Source organism: Mobula hypostoma, chromosome 10 (genome assembly GCF_963921235.1).
Source record: "Mobula hypostoma chromosome 10, sMobHyp1.1, whole genome shotgun sequence".
Lineage (NCBI taxonomy): Eukaryota > Metazoa > Chordata > Chondrichthyes > Myliobatiformes > Myliobatidae > Mobula > Mobula hypostoma.
This window is the reverse complement of record NC_086106.1, coordinates 64,770,630-64,794,290: the sequence shown is the minus strand read 5'-3', so window position 1 is coordinate 64,794,290 and position 23,661 is coordinate 64,770,630. Positions and strand designations below refer to the sequence as shown.

Below are 23,661 nucleotides of genomic sequence, written 5' to 3'. Positions count from 1 at the left end.
ATATGGGTATAACAAAAGTGTTTATTGCCTTCATTATATTTTTACTATTGAGCTCTGTTTGGTAGATTTTCTTAAACTTTGAAGTAAATTCTGTCAAAAGTTTCCCTTTATTGCACTATGATCTATTTTCGTTGCTTGTTGATATCCCAAATACTCATATGTTTCATATTCAACCATCAGTTGTATTGCATCCTGCTCTGTTTTATATGCTACTAGCTCTGTGGCATGTTGCTTTATGTTTAATGTTCTCCACTTACCTAGTCCAAAGTTGATGTCCATACCTTTAGAAAATAGTTCCACTATTCAAATTAATTGCTTTAGCCTGCTGGTAAAGGAGCATATAATTTCAAATCGTCCATTTATACAATGTGTCAGGGTATAATTCATTTGGCTGTTTCCTATTTGATACCTTATTTTTGTCCAATTCAGTAAGTTAACAGGTTTTAAGCTAGACAAACTGTAGTGGGCTCAGTGAGTTGCCCTTAAAAAATGCCTTGGCTTGTTTTGATTATGGTAGCTGTTCTTGTTTGGTTGTTAATAGATAAGGTGATTATAGTATGCAAATGCTCCATCAGATAGTATTGGCTGTAGTTTATACAGTATGTATTGAGAACTTCTATTAACTATGGCTGTGGGACAGAATCAAATGCCTTTTGGTAGTCAAAATAACAACATGAAAGATGTCTGCTTTTCTTCCGGGCTTGATTTAAAATTACGGAACTATTATCAGTCATTATTAACATTCTTTTATACCCTTACGGCATCCTTTCTGCTGTTCTGTAAGTATATTGTGGTTATCTAAGTGATTGGTGATTAGTTGCAAGATGCATAATGTTACAATTTTATATATAGTTTGTAAACAAGTAATTGAACAATATTCTGATGGATCATTTGCGACTTCTCCTTTAGGTAAGGGATATGTTTTACCTTCTGTCAAAAATTCAGGTACCTTTCCAGGATTTTTAAGAAAATTGTTGATATACAGTATATTAATAGGAACAGATGAAGAAAAATGATTTTCATACCAATAATTATGAATATTATCACTGCCAGTACTTTCCCAGTTGTATTTTATAATTACTTTTAGCATATCCATTGTAAATTACATGCCTTCAATCATGTGAGGGCATTCTTTTTCCTCTGTAATCAGCGTGCTTCTTGATTGTGCCTCACTCTTTTGAACCAGAGATCAGACCAAAAGTTCATTATATCTGTGTTTGTTGGTCATTCTGTGCTAGTGTTAATGACATTTTGGTGTGTTGAATTTATTTTCAATGTCCTGTATAAAACTTTTTATTGCTCCTGAAATTATAATTTTGTTTTCTTCATCTGGTGCATTCAAAGTATCCATTTAGTCTGGCTTTGTATGTATCAAGTTTTTGTTTTAGTGTACCTGTAAATTGTACAATGCTTTTGTTCAGTCCTCCAGTTCGCCTACCAGCCCCGACTAGGAGTTGAGGATACCATCGTCTACCTGCTGAACCGTGTCTACACTCACCTGGACAAGCCAGCGAGCACTGTGAGGGTCATGTTTTTTGACTTCTCCAGTGCGTTCAACACCATCCGCCCTGCTCTGCTGGGGGAGAAGCTGACAGCGATGCAGGTGGATGCTTTCCTGGTGTCATGGATTCTTGATTACCTAATTGGCAGACCACAGTACATGTGCTTGCAACACTGTGTGTCCGACAGAGTGATCAGCAGCACTGGGGCTCCACAGGGGACTGTCTTGTCTCCCTTTCTCTTCACCACTTACACCTCGGACTTCAACTACTACACAGAGTCTTGTCATCTTCAGAAGTTTTTGGATGACTGCCATTTTTGCAAATGTGCTTTGCTTTGGTAAATCTTTTGGTTCAGTGCCCATGTATTCTGTTTGTATGACGTTAAATGTTAGGATAATTTTGTCTGTAAGTTCAGCTTCATCATCAGCATTCTGTGGAGGCTTTACATCTATGTTGTTATCACCATCAGGTGTGGAACAGTTGTTGAATTAATTCTATTTTCATCTGCGCTTCAGGGAGTGGCTTCTTCATTTTTTTTGTTGTTGTGATTGTTAGGTTGGTTTCTTTCTAGCTCTTGTGCAACTTAATGTTTTATTTGGTTTACCATGTCTATAGGGATTATGTTTTTTTTATTATCATTCTACATTGATCTGTTATTCTTTATGCATTTACTTGCATGAAGGGATATTGTGCTATAAACTGTTGTTTGTCCCTGTATGCTGTCATGTCAGTCTCAAGTTCTATTACTGGATAACACACACACATTATGAATGTGTTTGCTTCCATTTCATGCATATCTTTCTTCTCTGAACTGCTTGAGTGGCCTCAGTTATAAGTGGACTGCTCCCCTGAGAAACACATGCAGCAGTTGTAGTCTGTGGTGTTGGTGGCTACTTTGAATTCTGGCTGTATCATTTTCAGGTTTCTTGGAGCCAGCCCGCCTATTCCACAATACACAGCTTGAGGTTCGCTTACTGTCATAACGAGCGCCAGCTCCAGGCAAGCCCTGGAGATCCCCAGGCAGCGGCTCTGTCACTCTATGCCATAGGTATATCTTCATTCCATTTCTAAAGGGTACGGGTATTGCTTTCTATACCTACAGGCATATTTTGGCTTCAGCTGTCCCTCACATGGAGAATGAATGCTGACCAGAGCACTGCCCAGTCTGGGTGCAGATGTGCCTGAATTTTTGCCTGCATTGGTCCATGACTGGCATTTTATTCCAAGATTCAAAAGGTTCAAAGATTCAAAAAAACTTTATTGTCATTCTAACCATACAACAGTTCTGCAGGGCAGAATGAGACAGTGTTTCTCTGGGGCAGTGCAATCATAACATAACAAACGCAACACTAAATAATAAACATAACAATAAATAGTAAAACACAACAGCCACATGTCCGTTAAAATCAGTTATAAGTGTCCAGCGCAAGTTAAAATGTCCAAAGCAGAGTCAGGTGGAGCAGCTATTTAGCAGTCTGACTGCCTGTGGGAGGAAGCTGTTTAGTAGCCTTGTGGTTTTAGTTTTGATGCTTCTGTAACGTTTGCCTGATGGCAGAAGAACGACCAGTTCATGGAGAGGGTGTGAGGGGTCTTTAATGATGTACCGTGTCTTCTGGAGGCATCAACTCTGAAAGAGGTCTTGGACAGAAGGTAGGGAGACCCCAGTAACCTTCTCTGCTACCCTAACAACCCTCTGCAATGCTTTTTTGTCGACAGCACTGCAGCTGGAGTACCAGGTTGTGATGCAACTGGTCAGCACACTCTCAACCACGCCTCTGTAGAATGTAGTTAAGATGTTAGTGGGGAGTGATGCTTGTTTAAGCTTCCTCAGAAAGTGCAATCTCTGCTGGGCCCGTTTCACAATCCCAGTGGTGTTCCTGGACCAGGTGAGATTGTCCGAGATCTGCACCCCAAGGAACTTGATGTTTTCCACTCTCTGTACTGTGGAGCCGCTGATGCTGAGGGGTGTGTGCTCAGGCTGAGACCGTCTGAAATCGACGATCATCTCCTTGGTTTTGGTGACATTAAGCATCAAGTTGTTATCCCTGCACCAGCTCTCTAGGTATTTGAGCTCCTCCCTGTACATGGTTTCATCATTTTTGCTGATGAACCCCACCATTGTGGTATCATCTGCAAATTTAATGATTAAATCTAGCTGCACAGTCATGTGTTAGCAGTGTAAACAGCAATGGGCTAAGCACACAGCCTTGTGGGGATCCAGTGCTCAGTGTGATGGAGTCAGAGATGTTCCTGCCAACACGGACTGACTGTGGTCTCTCTGTCAAGAAATCCAGAATCCAGCGACACATGGCAGTGCTAAGGCCAAGCAGCGACAGTTTCTCCACTAGTCTCTGCGGGATGATGGTATTGAACGCTAAACTGAAATCAATGTACAGGATTCATACCTGCTCTTCATATCTGCAGAGCTTTCCCTAATCCTCAACCTGGGGATGCGCCTGATGGGGGACAGAAAATCCGGGACGGGTTTTTCATTATTATTGTTGTTTTATTTTATTTTCGTATTTCCACAATTTTTTGGCTTTTGTACATTGGCTGTACACCCATTTAACACAGTCTTTCATTGGTTCTCATGGTTATTGGATCAATAGAATATGCACACCAGAAAATGAATCTCAGGTTTGTGCACGGCAACATATATGTACTTTGATAATAAATTTACTTTGAACTTTGAACATTTGACCCAGGAACATTCGAATGGTACCTTGAGCAAGACGGAATAAATGGGCAGCAGGATAGAATGGCTTTAGTTTACTAAATAGCACATTGATAGCTATCTGTTGCAGCCTTAGCAAGACAGCTGATTCATATAAAAGCTTGCTTCTTATCCATAATACTGCTGAGGTGTGCAGTGATATTTGGCAGATCTTGAATGCTATTGTTTCACTGAATGAGAATTGACTCAATAAATCCTTCGGTTCTGCCAAACCTTGTGATAGTAGCAAATGGAATCTTTTCCAGTTTCAGTGAGAATTGCACATGTATTTTTTTCTAAGCCATAAACAACCAATTGTCCATTTTGCAAATCTATGGATCATTGAAATTTTACGTTAGATGATCACACAACACATTTCAGTCCATTAGAGTAATTTTGTTAAATATTTTTCAGAAAGGCTCTTGGAGGATAGTTAACCTTCGAGCTTTGACAAGATGAAACGATGTAATGAGTTCTATGCCAGGTCCACTGATTTCTTCAATCACCTGCAGCCCAGACCCAGTGGTCATTCCACGTTCACTTTTCAACTACTTTCAATCATTCATGGTATCAAGAAAGCAACAGGGAGGCCATTCAGTCAATGTTCTCATGCTGGCTTTCTGTAAGAGCTAAGTGCAGGACAGCTATTAAATAGATTGTTGAAGTCTATGTATTCTGGTATTGGATTGTCTATGACTGTTTCTCACAAGATTCCTGTAGTGTTACGGGGGGGGGGGGGGACAGGGGGTTTAAATGGATTTCATAACCTTATCAACATAGATTATTAAAAAGCAATATTTGATGTTTCAAATGAAACAGAAAATGATGGAAACACTGGATGGACATCCTTTCTGAGTGGGAATGTTTTCTCTCCATCGATTCTACCTGTTCTGATGTGCGATATGACAACAAGCAATAGGTTCAGTAACATTGCATTGCTTTACTTTTGCACTGACAGAACCTGTCAGCCACAGCTCTAAAATCTCAACACACACTAGGGTGAGATAAAAAAAACCTTCAGCTCATTTCATTTCGTCCTTCTAGAATATTGTTTCCTTATAGAGATATTTAGATGTTTCTTAAATTTCATACCAGTGCACGTTGAGTTAACTTCATCCTATGAGAACATAGTAATCGAAGATCTTGAGATTTAATTATTTCATGGCAAGCAGTGATACTGAAATAATAATAAAAATAAATTAAAAATTAGATAGTTTGCAAATGCAGCAAAAGGTCATGACAGCTGCTGGAACTAAAATCCTAATTGATTCCCTTAATGATTTTCAGGGAAAGGATGTTAAATGTTGCTCTGGTTGTCCACCTGGTTGCTCATTCTCGGTGATCTCTAGTTAACATTGAGAGACCACTTTGTAAGACATTCACATTTCTAAAATGAGTATAATTAGAAAATTATGGGCCCAGATCTTCAGGGCAATGCATGCCAGGTAAAGAGGGATAACTTACTAACGCAAATCCAGATACAGGTGGCGCCCGCTTTTCGAACGTTCGCTTTACGAAACATCACTGTTACAAAAGACCTACATTAGTACCCTGTTTTCGCTTTCAGAAGGTGTTTTCACTGTTACGAAGAAAATCAGCGTGTGATAAAAGGCAGCGTGCGCCCCGAGCAGCCGCTCTGCCCCGGATTCTCGCTGGCATTGCTTAAACACGTTGCATTGAGCAGCCGTTAGCAAGATGAGTTCTAAGGTGTCGGAAAAGCCTGAAAGAGGAAGGGTGTTACACTTAGCGTAAAACTAGACATAATTAAGCATTTCAATCGTGGTGAACGAAGCAAGGACAAAGTGAGTTTGGCTTGTGGAGGCTGATGAAGATGATTTTGAAGAGGTTTTGGCATCCCATGATCAAGAACTGATAGATGAAGAGCTGATGCAATTGGAAGAGGAAAGGATAACAATCGAAACCGAATGCAGTAGCGAAATGAATGTGAAGCAGCTGCGTGAGATTTTCGCTGCAATGCTAATGTACGACTTTAATTTTGAAAGGGTATGCAGCTTTAGGGGATATTTGCAGGATGGTTTGAGTCCTTACAAACAACTGTATGATAGAAAAATGTGCGAGGCTCAGCAGTCAAGCAAGCCTTCCACATCAGCCACAGCAGATGACGAACCTCGACCTTCGACATCGAGATGGGCAGTCATAGGAGAAGATGAGCTGCCTGCCCTGATCGACAATGAGATGACACCCCCATGTCCCACCACCCCAACCCCCGGGGTCCGGACAGATACTGCACCAATTCGCGGAGAATGCAACAGTAGCCGGGAGGCACATAGCACATCTTTAAGAAAAAAGCCGAAATAAACATGCTAATTAATTAGGTGCCGCCGACACGTAATTGTCGGCCCAGATCAGTGCCGATTTCCGATTGCCTCGCCTCTGATCTGGGCTGACAATTACGTGTTGGCAGCACCTAATTAATTAGCATGCTTAGTTTGGCTTTTTTCTTAAAGATGTGCTGTGTGCCTCCCGGCTACTGCTGTGTTCTTCGCAGCAATGTATCGGGTCGGCGGCCTGGAGGGTGGGGGCCACTGCACCACCCAACCTGCGACGACTCAGTCTAACACACCATCATCAGTGTGCTCTGCACTGAACCAATTCTGATAAGTGATACTACACTGTACATACATTATTTGTACTTTATATATGCTGTGTATTTTTACGTGTTATTTGGTAGATTTGGCAGCTTTATAGCTTAAAGGTTACTGGAGAGCACGTTTATGCCAACAGTGCTTGCGTGAACAACAGGAATTCTGCAGATGCTGGAAATTCAAGCAACACACATCAAAGTTGCTGGTGAACGCAGCAGGCCAAGCAGCATCTATAGGAAGAGGCGCAGTCGACGTTTCAGGCCGAGACCCTTCGTCAGGACTAACTGAAGGAAGAGTGAGTAAGGGATTTGAAAGCTGGAGGGGGAGGGGGAGATGCAAAATGATAGGAGAAGACAGGAGGGGGAGGGATAGAGCCGAGAGCTGGACAGGTGATAGGCAAAAGGGGATACGAGAGGATCATGGGACAGGAGGTCCGGGGAGAAAGACAAGGGGGTTGACCCAGAGGATGGGCAAGAGGTATATTCAGAGGCCACATCGGGAGCACCGGACGCAGTATATCATCCCAGTCGACTCCCCGGTGCTCCCGATGTGGCCTTTTATATATTGGTGAGACCCGACGCAGACTGGGAGACCGCTTTGCTGAACATCTACGCTCTGTCCGGCAGAGAAAGCAGGATCTCCCAGTGGCCACACATTTTAAGTCCACATCCCATTCCCATTCTGACATGTCTATCCACGGCCTCCTCTACTGTAAAGATGAAGCCACACTCAGGTTGGAGGAACAACACCTTATATTCCGTCTGGGTAGCCTCCAACCTGATGGCATGAACATTGACTTCTCTAACTTCCGCTAGGCCCCACCTCCCCCTCGTACCCCATCTGTTACTCATTTTTATGCACACATTCTTTCTCTCACTCTCCTTTTTCTCCCTCTGTCCCTCTGAATATACCTCTTGCCCATCCTCTGGGTCACCCCCCCCCCCCGTCTTTCTTCCCGGACCTCCTGTCCCATGATCCTCTCGTATCCCCTTTTGCCTATCACCTGTCCAGCTCTCGGCTCTATCCCTCCCCCTCCTGTCTTCTCCTATCATTTTGCATCTCCCCCTCCCCCTCCAGCTTTCAAATCCCTTACTCACTCTTCCTTCAGTTAGTCCTGACGAAGGGTCTCGGCCTGAAACGTCGACTGCGCCTCTTCCTATAGATGCTGCTTGGCCTGCTGCGTTCACCAGCAACTTTGATGTGTAGTGCTTGCGTGAGATTTTCTGCCGAGAGCACTTGCGTGAGATTTTTGCTACGGAGATCTGTGCAGGCAATCGTTGTAGAGAAGTATTTCTACTTTATATAGGCTGTGTATTTATCATATCATTCCTGCTATCTGTTACTATTATTTTACGTTTTATGTGTTATTTGTCATGATTTGGTAGGTTATTTTTGGGTCTGCGATCGCTCACAAAATTTTCCCATATAAATAAATGGTAATTGCTTCTTCGCTTTACGACATTTCGGTTCACGAACCGTTTCATAGGAATGCTCTAACTTCGGATGACGGGGGAAACCTGTATTCGCATTTTCCTGTTAAAATTTTGCCTAGGTTTTCCTCAGAATAGTTAGTCTGAATTGACAAGCTGATTAGTAGGCTCACTGTGAGTGAGGCAAGTGAGCACACAACATGAAGATTCATCAAGAAAGATGAAAGTAGGGAAGAATAGAGAAAATGCTGCAAGATGTGTCACTTTGGTGCAAGGAGAAAAGACTGCAAGGAGACTCATTGCTGTAGTTAAGAAGAAAAACTTGGTTAGGAATAGAGAGAGTTTAGAGAACATAATTCTGTCATAGGATATAATGTGGTTTTGTAGAGGTATTATCTGAGGTTAGAATGTGTTTGTGGGAGGTATAGACATCAGATGAAATGGCCTAGAACCTAATTGTAAATATAATTATAATATGTTTGTGTCAAGTCTGCACAGGCAAACTTCTCCCAGTCTCTACCCAGCTAACAGGAGTCACCTGTTACTCATTTCCAACACATTACCTGCAGCCTATTTAAACCAAGCTGTCATCCACAATAAGTGGAGAAGTTTCTAGGATGCTTCACCACCTCTAACCCTTCCACATGGAAGAATTATCTGCTCTGGGCCGATCTGTCCCATAATCTACACAACTGTTCTGTCACAGGTATGTCACCCATTCAAAGTGCTTCATGCTTCCAGTCCATGTTATTCCCCACAGAGGAACCAATGGTGGTGGTCTCTTCTACCAAGGTCCTGGTTTGCCACTGCCAAATTGCTTGGAAAAGGGCATGCATGGGCATTCTAGCTGAGAAACATACCTATTGCCACCAGGACAACTATCGGTGATAAAGTTTTAAAAGAATTCTCAGATTCCTTTAAATAATAGTTAAGGTTGAGTCTGTGTATTCTGATTTGAGAATAGCTGCAGCATGTCTGAGCAGCTGCCCTTTGAGGTGTGATAAGGACTAAAAGCTCACACAGACCCACAAGAGGATGTCTCCTGACTTTTCACACCATTTTGGTTTCGACAAAAGGTGGAGTTAAGGTAGGGCATTCCTTACATTCCATTCCTAATTTCAGTAGAGTCTCTTTCCTAAATTATTAAATTCTGCTCTATTTGAGTAGCTGAAATATCCGTTGATCTGACTGTTCTTTTGTATTGAGATGTTAAAGGATCAATCTGTCCTGCTAACATGTAAGTACTGAGTATCCAGACAAGGACATGCAGGATGTGAAAATTAATTATACTGTGTTCTCTGTTTACCTCTGCCTGATGTGATTAAGTATTCTTTGTCAAGTACATTTACCTCTGTTTTAGGTGATTAAGTGGCCTTTGTCTTGGACTATCACTGTGGCTAGGCTTTCGTGACAAAGATGATATAAAAAAACTCTGTATCTCTATGCTTAGACAGAGAGACTTCCGTGGCTGACTCTCTGTGAGTGCAGATGGAAGTTTCTGTCTTGCAGCTTGCTACTAATAAAGGTGGAAAAGAATCAACTGAGGTACTTGTTTCATTACATCGGGTTGATCACCGTTGACACCGGGGGTCCCCAGCCAGACTGCTCTAGCCTGTGGACCGTGTCTGTCTGTCTGTGTAGCGAAGATCTTCCACAAACTCTCACCCTGGTTCAGTGGTCCCTTCAAGATTACCCGTTGCTTCAGCCTAGTTATAGTACTTACCATTTCCAGGTGCCAACCATTGAACTAGCCAGCCTCAACCAGTTCCTCCAAGCCCTCACTAACCTTGTGAGTGACGTGCCCTTTTCAAATCCAGCAACAACTTTTCAATTGGATTGAGGTCTGGACTCTGACTTGGCCATTGCAGGACATTAACTTTGTTGTTTTAAAGCCATTCTTGTGTAGCTTTGGCATTATGCTTGGGATCATTGTCTTGCTGGAAAACAAACCTTCTCCCAAATCTCAGTTCTCTTGCAGACTGCATCAGGTTTTCCTCCAGGATTTCCTTGTATTTTGCTGCTTTCATTTTCCTCTACCTTCACAAGTCTTCCAGGGCCTGCTGCAGTGGAGCAGTATGATGCAGCCGCCACCACGCTTCAAAGTAGGGATGCTGTGTTTTTGATGATGTACCGTGTTTGGCTTACACCAAACATAGCGTTTAGTCTGATGACCAAAAACCTCAATTTTAGTTTCATCCAGCTGACTTCAGGGTTTCCCACAGGCATTCTGGCAAACTCTTTCTGAAATTTCAAGTGAGTTTTTTTTCAATAGTGGCTTTCTCTTTGCCACTCTCCCATTAAGCTGTGACTGGTGAAGCACCCGGGCAACAGTTGTTGTATGCACAGTCTCTCCCATCTCAGCCACTGATGCTTATAGCTCCTCCAGAGTTGTCGTAGGTCTCTTAGTGACCTCCTCACTAGTCCACTTTTTGCACGGTCACTCAGTTCTTGAGGATGACCTGCTCTAGGCAGATTTACAGCCGTGCCATACTCTTTCTATTTCTTGATAATTGACTTAACTGTACTCCAAGGAATATCCAGCAACTTGGAAATGTTGCTGTATCCATCTCTTGACTTGTGCATTTTAATAATCTTTTTGCAGAGTTGCTTGGAGTGTTCCTTTGTCTTCATGGTGGGTGTAGTTTTTGCCAGCATACTGACTCACCAGTAGTTGGACCATCTAGATACGGGTGTACTTTTACTACAATCAATTGAAACACCTGGACTGCACACAGGCCCTCCAAAAACAGATCTCCGTTTAACTAATTATGTGATGTCTAAAACCAATTGGTTGCAGCAGTGATGATTTGGTGTATCATTTTAAAGGGGGTGAATACTTATGCAATCAATAATTCTGTGTTTTATGTTTGCAATCAATTTAAATCATTTTGCAGAGATCCATTTTCACTTTGACACAAGGGTCATTTTCTGTCAATCAGTGTAAATAAAACCTCAGTAAATCCATTGTGATCCAATGTTGTAAAGCAATAAAACATGATAATTTTCAAGGAGGGTGAATACCTTTTGGCACTGTATGGGTATATTCAAGTTCATAGAAGTGGAAGGACAGCATTTATCTGGTTAGTTTATATAGTCTGCAGCAAACATTCCCTCTCCTTTTGACCCACTCAGGAATATAAATTCTTAAGGAAACACCCGTACTCATCCCCCTTTATATGCAATGCTTCCAAAGGCCTGGAAAATCCAGCTGACATGGATAAAGAATAATAAAACTTTTAAAAAGAGACAAGATACCGTTTATTGACTGCAGCTCAGCTTTTAACACAACCATTCCTACAGTTCTGATCAAAAAGCTCAAAAACCTGGGCCTCCATACCTCTCTCCACAACTGGATGCACAACTTCCTAATCACAAGAGCACAATCTGTGCTGATTGGAAATAACATCTCCACCTCAATGACAATCAACACTGGTGCACTCAGGGATGTGTGCTTAGCCCACTGCTCTACTCGCTCTATGCACATGGCTGTGTGGCTAGGCACAGCTCAAATGCCATCTATAAATTTGCTGAAGACACAGCTATTGTTGGCAGAATTTCGGGTGGTGATGAGCAGGCACACATGAGTGAGATATATCAGTTAGTTGAGTCTTGTCATGCACTCAGCCTCAGTAAGACTAAAGAAGTGATTCTACGTCAGAAAGGTTAAGATGGGGTAACACACACCAGTCTTCATTGAGGGATTAGATGTGCAAAGGGTGAGTAATTTCAAGTTCCTGGTTGTTAATAACTCTGAGGATCTATCCTGGGCCCAACAAACTGATGCAGCTACAAAGAAGGCCAGATAGTGGCTATATTTCATTTGGAGATTGAGAAGATTTAGTATGTCATCAAAGACACTCGCAAATTTCTACAGATGCACTGTGGAGAGCATTCTAACTGGCTGCATCACCTCCGAGTATGAAGACCGGGGTGGGTGGCTACTACACAAGATCAAAACAAGATGCAGGAAGTTTTAACTTCGTCAGCTCCATCATGGGCACTAGCTTTCATATTATACAGACATCTTCAAGGAGCGATGCCTCAGAAAGGTAACATCCATTATTAAGGACCCTTATCACCCAGGACGTGTCCTCTTCTCATTGCTACCATCAGAAAGAAGGTACAGGAACTTGAAGGCACACAGTTAATGATTCAGGAACATCTTCCTTCCCTCTTCCATCCAATTCCTGAATGGACATTGAACCCATGAACACTACCTCACTACTGTATTTTTACTTTTACTTTTGCACTAGTTATTTAATTTAACTATTTAATATATACAGATATATAATTACTGTAACTCACTTTTTTTCTTTATTATTATGTATTGCACTGTACTGTTGTCACAATATACAACAAATTTCATGACATATGCCGGTGATATTAAACCTGATTCTAATTCACACTCTGCTTAAGAAGTTTTACTTATGAGGAAGCAAAATTTGCTGATCAATCTTTGTATGTTGAGATCTTCGAATAGGTCCATATCCTTTGACAATTTTCCAAACTAAGTACCTATCTTAAATACACTTTAAATGTTGTAAATTGTATCTGCCTTTACCACTTTCTCTAGCAGCTCTTTCCAGATACTTATAATGCATTGCGTGAAAGGACTTACTCTTAAGATCACCTTTAAATTACTCTCCTCTCCTCTTAAACTTGCACCCTTTAGTTCTAAAATCCTCTGCCTTTGTAAAAACATTCTGACCATCTGTCCAATCTATGTCCCTCATTATTTGGTAAAGCTTTATAAGGTCACCTCTGCCTTCTGTTTTGCAGTGAGAATAAACTCGACCCATCCAATGTCCTCCTATAACTCCCTCCCGCCATTCCTGGCAATATCCTGGCCAATCTCTTCTATTGCTAACATATTGTACAGTGTGGTGGCCACAACAGTACACAATAATCTAGTTGTAGTCTAACCCATAGCTTGCACAACAGCAACAACTGCAACATGATGTCTCATGTTGGGTGTGGGCACATGCACTAAGTGCTCATGATATTAGGTACTTTCTGGGCCCAATAAAGTGGCCACCATGTATATATTTGTGCTTTCCTGCTGCTTTATCCCATCCAGTTCTAGGTTTTGACATGTTGTTCATTCAGAGATGCACTTCTGAATATCAAATCTGTAATGTGTAGTTGTTAGAGTGACTATCACCTTCCTGTCAGATCGAAGCAGTTTTGCCATTCGCCCTTGACTTCTCTCATTAACAAGGTATTTTCACCTAATGAGCTGCTACTTCACTGGATTTTTTTTTTTTTGTTTTTTTTTGCTCCATTCTCCGTAAACTCTGGAGAAAATCTGTTTCTGGAGATCGGCTGTTTTTCAGATACTCAAACCACCCCATCTAGCACCAATAATCATTCCACGGTCAAAGTCAATTAGATCACATTTCTTTTCCATGCTAATGTTTCACCTGAACAGCAACTGAACCTTTTGACCATGTCTGGTTGTTTTTATGCATTGAATTGTTGTAACATGATTGACTGATTAGATATTTGTAATAACAAGCAGGTGTACGGGTGTACCTAATAAAGTGGCTACTAAATGTAGGTATGTTCATGACAGGCTGTGAACTAATTTTAGATTTTTTTTTTATTTTTAACAACTTCACTTGTCTCACACTCAAATTTGTTTGGTTTGGAAATTAGTTGTTAATGAAAACAGACTATCTCCTGAAACTCATGGGTGATGCAAGATCTCCTCAGTACCTTGCAAATATATTGTGGTGGTGTTAGAGACAGGAATAGCTTAGGTAAGTGTTCTTACATTTAATATATTATATAACATTGCAGTTTTGGCTGCCTTGTTGAATTTATAAAGTCCTACTGTTCCTAAAGGGAGACACAATACTTCACTGGTGTGACTCTGGCTAGTCAGCTGAAGAAAACAAAGGCCGAAGGCTAATTGACATCCTCTTGCCTCATTCAGGTTGTCCAAGAAGACACTTTTGAATTGCAGCCACCATTTTAGTGAAGGACATAGGGATTCAGCAACTTGAATTCCTATTGAACTCCACTAGCTTAAGAGACCAGGGAGGTAGTGACTAAATCTGGACTTCCCATCAGATGCGTAGTTGGGCCTTAAAACTCCATCGGAATTAGGCTTGACTAAGTAACTGAGATATCCTCCCACAAACATCACAAGTTGTACTCCAGAATTTGCAAATGTAATTGTCAAATCCATTGACTGTACACTTGATCAGAGGAGAAAAAAGAGTTTAACTGCCAACTTTCCATCCGTTGAGAGACAACAGACACAGGAAAACATTTGTTCATGTTTAGCTCCAAAAGGCTACTTGGAACTTTAGGAGACTTAATTCTCTGAAGAACAACTAAGCAGACTTGGATTATGGTGAAATGCAAAGAAAAGACATTCCAAGAAAAATAATTGTGTTAGCCCAGTACCAGATCCAGTTTGGTGTGTTTTATTTCTCATAAAAACATTGCAGAACTACACAAAATCTTGTGCACTTTGCTTACAATATTTCCCTGGAGGAGATACAGCTGGCTCCCATGCTGCTGCTTTTACATATCCCCATACAGAGTTGAATCATTACCAAATAAACTAGCCTGTGGTTTTCCATTTAGCTCCTGCATGGGAATTAACATATGAATTAATCTGCCATTTACAAGATTAGAGAAATATGCAGAAGTACTTATGAAAATTATATTGTTCACACATAAATGGGATCTCTGCTGACCCTACCCCTTCCCATTCCAGCTCAGAACACAGTTGTTAAATAAGTATTGAACAAGATTGCTAAGTTGACGTCTACTTATGAAAAAGGTTGGTTTGTTATGACCCAAATGAAAACATAGAACAGTACTGAAAATTATGCCAGATGTTTTAAAATTTTGCCAATGGCCAGGTAAAGCTATGTAAAGGTAACACAATGTAAAATTATGTGAGTACTGTCATGAACTCTCACTAACGCATCAACACTTGATAATCCAAATGCAGGTATCTGCAGATGTACATTATTGTGACACGCTGATTTTGTTTTTTTTTGTTTTAAGTGCATGACCTGCTGTGAATATTGGAATTGCTGGATTTAGAAAGATGCTACCAACTGAGGTAAGTAGAATAAAGGGTCTAGTATGTTGCATTTCAGTGCTTCTAGTACGAACTTGTACCATGTGCAACAGCTGTGGACAAACTGGCTGGTAATTGATCATGCCATGTAAATGACTACAGTGTGCAACCACACAACAGTTTCTGCCTGAGAGAAAATGATACATTATGAGTAGAGAAATCTGGATGCTCTGTGGAATACTGCCATGCACTTCCTGTGCTGTGTCTAATTCATGGAAGCAAGTACCAATAGATATCAAACAATCTAAAAACATTCATTAAAGAGGCAGGAGCTTTATGCATGTTTTATATCAGAGAACAATGATAGAGAGCATGATAAGCCTTTGCAATCAAACAGTAATATATATTTATGTGGCAGTGAATTAAATATGTAAATATAAGTTTAAAATGTTTACTTATATATTTAGTTCACTGTGCTATGAGAACGCTTTCCATAGATGCTGCTTAACCTGCTAGTTTCCAATATTTTCTCTGTTTATTATTAATTAATTAGTAAGGCATCACCGAGGTGCTTCACAGGAGCAAAATCAAACACCATCAAACACCAATCCATTTTAAAAGATATTAGGACAGATGCCAAAATCTTGGTAAAGATTTGTGGAATCCCTGGGATGTGGAGACAGAGAAGTAAGGGAGTTTCAGATTTTAGGCTATGATAGCTGAAGGAACTACAACCACATCAGAGCCATTAACCAGGGACATGCAAGATACCTATATTTCAGAAAAGAATATTTTTCTTCCTTGCCCGTTGACCACTTTGCTAATTATAAGAAAAGAAGGCATTTTACTTGGCAGGTTTTATTACAAGATGGATGACTCTGGGGTGAAGGCAAGTTTTAAAGCAAATGCTAGCACTGCTATAAAAATAATACTGCAGACTTTCTCTGGCTCATTACTGCCAATAGATTGCATTGGACTCCCACACTGCACTTGCTAAAACTACAAGTAAAAATTAATCATTTTGTTCTTCAAGCAGGGAATAAAGTTAGAGTGATAGTTAGTGTCCTCAGAAATAGATAGTATATTTGTTCTGTGCTGTGAAAGGAAACAATTAAAATCCTGTAATCAACATTCTCAGTGAATATATAAGAGGTTTCAGAACAGTGTGAATACTGACCATGGCACTGTTGCTCATTTCTGTCATCTAATTTTTGTTCTACATTAGTATTTATTATCATTTTAATTATTCTAAGCCTCTTTCTTACCCACTTCACTTGCTGGTTGCTCATCATTTCCCACTGCGTTTAATGAATGTTCAAAGTAATGCATGATGTAATTCTTCAGGATTAATTTAGTTTTACTAGTCCAAGGACACCAGCATATAAGCAGTTTCACAAAGATCACCTCAGCATTTTCACCTTGAGGCTCAGAAAATGGCCAATGAGATATGAGCATTATAGTAATTAATTTTTAACGATTATATATGGTTTTCACTCACTAGCATTGAAATAGTAAGCATATACTGTAAATTATTGCTTGTTTAAACCATTTTGTCTAATTGTTAGAAAACAATTTAAAAAAATAAAAGCTCAACTCAACAGCTAAGAATATCTGTAGAAAGAAGAACAAAATCAACAATTCAGGTTGAAGTTTCTATATTAGAAATAAAATTATCATTACACTGATATAAACAGACTTTCAGCACTTTATCATTAAGATTTTTTTGTATTGCTTATATAACCTTAGAAAGACAGAATGTCAATTTAATTCCTGCTTTGATTCTGTTGAATCTTAAACAAAGTATTTAGATTAAATTTTGATTTTCTGTGTTAAAGTAAAACCTCAATTGAAACAAAACTGGGGAGAGATTAATGTAGGCTACAAATTTGTTTTAACCCCATGTCAAAGTCTACTCTGTTGACTCTCCTTCAGAGAATGAATCAATACACAGATCTTTTCAGGCTCAGACTCATTTCAACAAATGAGCGGCTGAGGATGGGTTTCCATACTCACGCTTTTGCATGTATTCAGTATTCAGAAGATGATGATGTCTGGGTCAGTATGCTCTGAGATGTTAATGCATTTCAGGTGTATTCTGATGGAAGAAAACAAATGGATTACTTTGGATCTGAACTACTGGGTCAAATGGAAAGAGAATGATTAATGTGTTAACTTTAATGTAACTGAAGACATGAAAGCCTTCTACTGCAATACCTGCTACTAATGGCAATGATTGGCACAGTTTTCAATGTTAGACCTTAAAATCAGTTTTAGTTCCTTTTTATAAAAATTTCCTTTTATTAATTTTTTCGATATAGGTATTGCTGGCAAGGCTTTCATAATTGTCCTTGAGAAGATGGTAGTATGGTAGAGTAAAGCATTGCAGAATTTCTTCAACATTGGAGCATAGTTTGCATATTTAGTCACCACACTAACAGAAGGGTGTGAAGGCTTTGGCGAGGGTGCAGAATAGATTCACCAGGATATTGCCTAGACTGGAGAGTATCGGTGTTGAGGAGAGGCCAGAGAAACTTAGACTGTTTTCTCTGGAGGATCAGAGGCTGAAGGGCCTCCTGATAGAAATATATAAAATTATGAGAGTCATAGATAATGTGGATAGAATATTTTTTCCTGGGTAGAAATGTCAAATACTAGAGGGATAGATTTATGGTGAGAGGGGATAGTTTAAAGGAGATTTGTGTGGTAAGTTTTTTTACACAGAGTGTGGTGTATGCTACCAGGGAAGGAGGTGGAAGCTGATATGAGAGCAAGGTATAAGAGCCATTTAGAGGGGCTCAGGAACAAACAAGAATAGAAGGATTTTGACTATTTGCATACAGATGGTTGGTACAGACATGGTGAACTGAAGGACCTTTTGCAGTGTTGTACTTGTTGCACAGCTTGTTGCCTTTTGTACACTGGCTGAGCACCCAAATTGGTGCGGTCTTTCATTGATTCTATTATGGATTTATTGATTATGCCCTCAAAAAATTAATCTCATGACTGTATATGGTGAAATATGTGTACTTTGAGAATAAATTTATTCTGAACTTTCATTGTTTTACAAAGGCACTTCCATAGTGCTGTTGGGGAAGAAGTTCCAGGATTTAGAACCAGCAATGATAAAGGATTGCCAATATACTCTCAGGTCAATGACTTGGTGAGCGGGGTGGCAGGGAAGCAGAACCTGTAGGTCCCTATGTACTGCTGCCCTTGACCTTATTGGAGATAAAGGTCTGAGGTTTGGAAGGTGCTGATGGAGTCACTGAGGTGAGAAAGTAATGAGTATTTTGTCATAACATAGAAGTAGAAACTCAATTACATAGCTAATGATTTTTAAGTAAAATTGTCTGGAAATTGAATTACGTTGTGATTTTTTTTTAAAAGCACTACATGACCTGAGATTGATTTAACTCAGTAAATCATGTTTGTGATTATTTTCAGGTACAGTCGTGCCAATCAAGACATTTGTCTGGGGATAATCCAAGTTAGAACACCTGTCATTTTCTTGGTGTGAGATGCATAGTTAATGACTTCAATCATTATGTAAAACACATTTCAGCCCATACTAATAAATTGCAGCACAAAGCTCTAGACTACAACTGTTGTGGAACTGTCTCATGCATTTTCAGCACATTGCAATCCTACTTTATTCACATTTTAAAGAACACGCTGCTGCCTATTTGGATTTATACATGGCATTTAATAAGGAACAGCATCAAAGGCAAAGCATGAGATTTTAGGTCACAGTGCGCTAGCATGAACTGAAGAGAAGATAGAGTTGAAAAAGATATGTAGATAGGATCATTTACTCTATCCACTGCTTCCAGTTTAATCTTCTTTCCATTGGTGAGATCCGACATAGATTGCGGAGCTGTTTCTTCGAGTACCTTTGCTCAAGCTGCCACAACAGGCAAAATTACCCAGAGGACACCCATTTTAATTTACTACCCATTCCCATTCAAACATGTCAGTCCGTGACCTCCTTTACTGCCATGATGAGGCCACTTTCAGTTTGGAAGAGCAACGGCTCATATCTTTCTGGGTAGCCTCCGAACCTGATGGCAGCAATATTGAAATCTTTAACTTGTGGTACTTTCTCCCCCTTGTCATCTTTTTTTCCATTCCCCATTCTGGCTCTCATTTGACTCATTCTCCTCTCCTCACCTGCCTATCACCTGCTTCAGGTGCCCGTCCTCCTTCCCTTTCTCTCATGGTCCACTCTCCTCTCCTAGTAGACTCCTCCTTCAGCCCTTTTCTATCACCTTCCGGCTCTTCACATACCCACCTTCCTCCTCACCTTGCTTCAACCTTCAGCTGCCAGCTTGTACTCCTTCCAGTCCTTCCACATTTTTATTCTGGCTTTCCCCCCCCCCCCCGCTTCCTTTGCAGTCCTGATGAACGGTCTTGGCCTGAAATGTCGACTGTTTATTCCTCTCCATAGTTGCTGCCTGACTTGCTAAGTTCAGCATTTTGTGGGTCTTGCTTGAGATTTCTAGCATCTGCAGAATCTCTTGTATTTAGGATATAGATAGGCTGTGAACTGACAAAAACTGAGCAAAAAGTTTAATATAAGTGCAAGGTAATGCAATTTTGTAAGGGGAATCATAAAGGAAACTATAATCTAAATGGAGAGAGACTGCAAATATATGGAGAATAGAATGTACTTTAATGCCGAACAGGATCAGAAAAAGCTGCAAACTTTTGTAAACTCAGTCAGCTCCATCATGGAGCTAAACTTAGTCTGCTCCACATTTCGGACACCTTCAAAAGGTGATGCCTCAAAAAGGCAACATCCTTCATTAAGGACCTCTATCATTCAGGACATACCCTCTTCTCATTGCTACCATCAAGGAGGAGGTACAGACACTCCAAGTTTCAGGAACAGCTTCTTCCCCTCTACCATCAGATTTCTAAATGAGCCCATAAACATTTCTCTTCTCTTTTTCCACTAGCTATTTAATTTTTTTTGTATCTATACTTATTGTGATTTATAGTTTTTAATATTATGAATTGCAGTATACTGATGCTGCAAAACAACACATTTCATGACATACGATAGGCCAGTAATATTGAATCTGATTCTGATTCTAAGTAAGCACAAAGTTAGCATACTGGTGCATTAAATGATTAAGAACGCAATTCACTTATTAGCCATCATTGCTAGAGAGTTGGTACTTTAAAATGGAGTTTTAATATAATTGTTAAGCTGTTGGTGAGGCTCCATCTTGACTGCAGTTCACAGTTTAATTCCTTTTGTAATGTTCCTCCTGTCATGACCTACCATCTACACAAAATGCTGGATGAACTCAGCAGGCCAGGTAGCATCTATGGGAAAGAGTACAGTCAACATTTCAACGTTTCAGAACTGGAGATAAAAAGCTGAGTAGTCGGTTTGAAAAGTGGGGGAGGGGAGAGAGAGAAACACAAGGTGGTAGGTGAAACCCGAAGGGGAGGGGATGAAGTAAAGAGCTGGGAAATTGATTGGTAAAAGAGACAGAAGGCTGTAGAAGAAAGAAAAGGGGGAGGAGCACCAGAGGGAGGTAATGGGTGGGCAAGGAGATAAGGTGAGAGAGGGAAAGGGGGATAGGAAATGGTGAAGGAGAGGGGGTTGAGAAGTTCAAGAAATCGATGTTCATGCCATCAGGTTGGAGGCTACCCAAACAGAATATAAGGTGTTGTTCCTCTAACCTAAGTGTGGCCTCATCACAGCACTGGAGGAGGCCAAGGATAGACATATCGGAATGGGAATGGGAAGTGGAATTAAAATGGGTGCCACTGGGAGATTTTACTCTTTTCCATGGATGCTGCCTGGCCTGCTGAGTTTCTCTGGCATTTTGTGTGTGGTGTTTGAATTACCAGCATCTGCATATTTTCTCGTTTGTGATGACCTACCCCCCTATGAGACTCCACATCCAACACATGATTCTCCATCTCCAAAGGGGTCCTACCACCAAACACATCTTTACCTCCACCCGCCCCCACTCTCCGCTTTCCACAGGGATTACTCACTCCATGATTTCCTTGTCCATTTGTCCCTCCCCACTAATCTCCCAACAAACTCCTATCCCTGAAAGAGACTAGAGTGCTCACCTGCCAAATCACCTCCATTCAGGGCCCCAAACAGTCCTTTCAAATGAGGCAACAGTTCATCTACAAATCTGCTGGGGTCGTCTATTATCTCCAATCCTCCCGATGCAGTCACCCCTACATGGATAAGACCCATCATAAATTGGAGCCACTTTGTCAACCATCTTCGCTCCATCTGCCAAAAGCGGAAGTTCCCAGTTACCAGAAATTTCAATTCTGATTCCCATTCCAGCAGTCAATTTTTGATTTCTTCTTGTGCAATGATGAGGCCTCCTTCAGGGTGGAGGAGCAACACCTTATATTCCGTCTGGGGAACTTCCAACCTGAAGGCATGAATATCGATATTCCTTCCCCCTCTCCTCCTCTTCTAGTTCTCAATCTGGCCTCTTATATCTTCTCACCTATTGTCACCTCCTCCTGGATCCTCTCCTCCTTCCCTTTCTCCAGTAGTCCACTCTCCTCTCCTATCAGATTCCTTCTTTTTCTCCATCTCTTTACCTTTCCCACTCAGCTGGCTTCACATATCACTTTCTAGCTAGCTTTCTTTTCCTCCCCCTACCTTTTTATTCTGGCATCTTCCCCTTTCCTTTCCAGTCCTGAAGAAGGGTCTCAGCCAGAAGCATTGACAGTTTGTTCATTTCCACAGATGTTACCTGACCTGCTGGGTTCCTCTGGCACTTTGTATGTGTTGCTTTAATTCTTTTATTTAAGGAAGAATATACAGACACTGGAGACAGTTCAGAAGAGACGCATTAGGCAGATACCTGGGATGAGAGGGTTGTTCTATCAAAAACAGCAAAAAAAAAATCTTCTTCCCCCATCTGGAGAGCCTTAAAGCTCTCCATTTCTTTATGGACCTCAGACCCAATCAGTTTCTCTGCACCATCCCACTCCTCTGTCTGACGGAGCTGGTCCTCACCCTCAACAATTTCTCCTTCGGCTCCTCCCACTTCCTTCAAACCAAAAGTGTGGCCATGGGCACTCGGATGGGTCCCAGCTATGCCTACCTTTTTGTCAGATAGGTGGAACATCCATGTTCCAGGCCAACAATGGCATCGATCCCCAACTTTTCCTGTGCTACATTGACAACTGCATTGGGGCTGCTTCCTGTACATATGCTGAGCTCATCGAATTCATCACCTTTGCCTCCAACTTCCACCAGTTTCTCAAATTCACATAGTTCATTTCTGACACCTCTTTCCCCTTTCTTAATCTCTCTGTCTCCTTCTCTGGAGACAATTTTCTACTTACTGACATATAACCCACTGACAGTCTCAGCTATCTGTACTATCTTGGATTGGAGGGTGTACCTTATGAGAATAGGTTGAGTGAACTTGGCCTTTTCTCCTTGGAGCGATGGAGGATAAGAGGTGACCAGACAGTGGTGTGCAAGATAATGAGAGGCATTAAATGAGTGGATGGCCAGAGGCTTTTTCCCAGGGCTGAAATGGCTAACACAAAGGGGCAGAGTTCTAAGGTGCTTGTAAGTATGTACAGAGGGGATGTCAAGGGTAAGTTTTTCACACGGAGAGTGGTAGGTGTGTGGAATGCACTGCTGGCGACGGTGGTGGAGGTGGATACAATAGGCTCTTTTAAGGGACTCTTAGATAGGTACTTGGAGCTTAGAAAAATAGAGGGCTATGCAGTAGGGAAATTCTGGGTGTTTACTAGAGTAGGTTACATGGTCAGCACAACATTGTGGGCCAGAGGGCCTGTAGCATGCTGTAGATTTCTATGTTCTGTGTTCTATTTGCTTTACCTATTCCCACACTGCCTCTTGTAAAAATGCCATTCCCTTCTCTCATTTCTGCCGTCTCCACAATATCTGCTCCCAGGATAGGGCTTTTCTTTCCAGAACAACTGAGATGTCCTCCTTTTTCAAAGAAAGGGGCTTCCTTTCCTCCACCTATCAACGCTGACCTCACTTGCATTTCTTCCATTTCACACACATCTGCCCTCACCCCATCCTCCTGCTGCCACGACAGAGATAGGGTTCCTCTTGTCCTCACTAACCACCACAAGTCTTCACATCCAGCACGTAATACTCCGTAACTTCTGCCTGCTCCAAAGGGATCCCACCACCAAGCACATCTTTCCCACCCTCCTGCTTTCTGCAGGGGTTGCTCCCTGTGCAATTCCCTTGTCCACTCATCCCTCCTCACCAATCTCCCTCCTGACACTTATCCTTGCAAGCAGAACAAGTTCCATACCTGCCCCTACACCTCCTCCCTCACTACTATTCAGAATCCCAAACAGTCCTTCCAAGTGAGGCGACAATTCA

General features: G+C 41.2%; 1 long non-coding RNA gene across 1 annotated transcript in view; it reads left to right on the top strand.

Moving 5' to 3' along the window:
• Positions 1-19,567, top strand: part of LOC134353325 (uncharacterized) — a 77,537-nt gene extending 57,970 nt beyond the window's left edge. The window contains exons 3-4 of the long non-coding RNA XR_010019580.1: positions 15,275-15,332; positions 18,735-19,567. This is a non-coding gene — a long non-coding RNA (uncharacterized LOC134353325). The remainder of the gene's footprint in view (positions 1-15,274; positions 15,333-18,734) is intronic.
• The last annotated feature ends 4,094 nt before the right edge of the window (positions 19,568-23,661 follow it).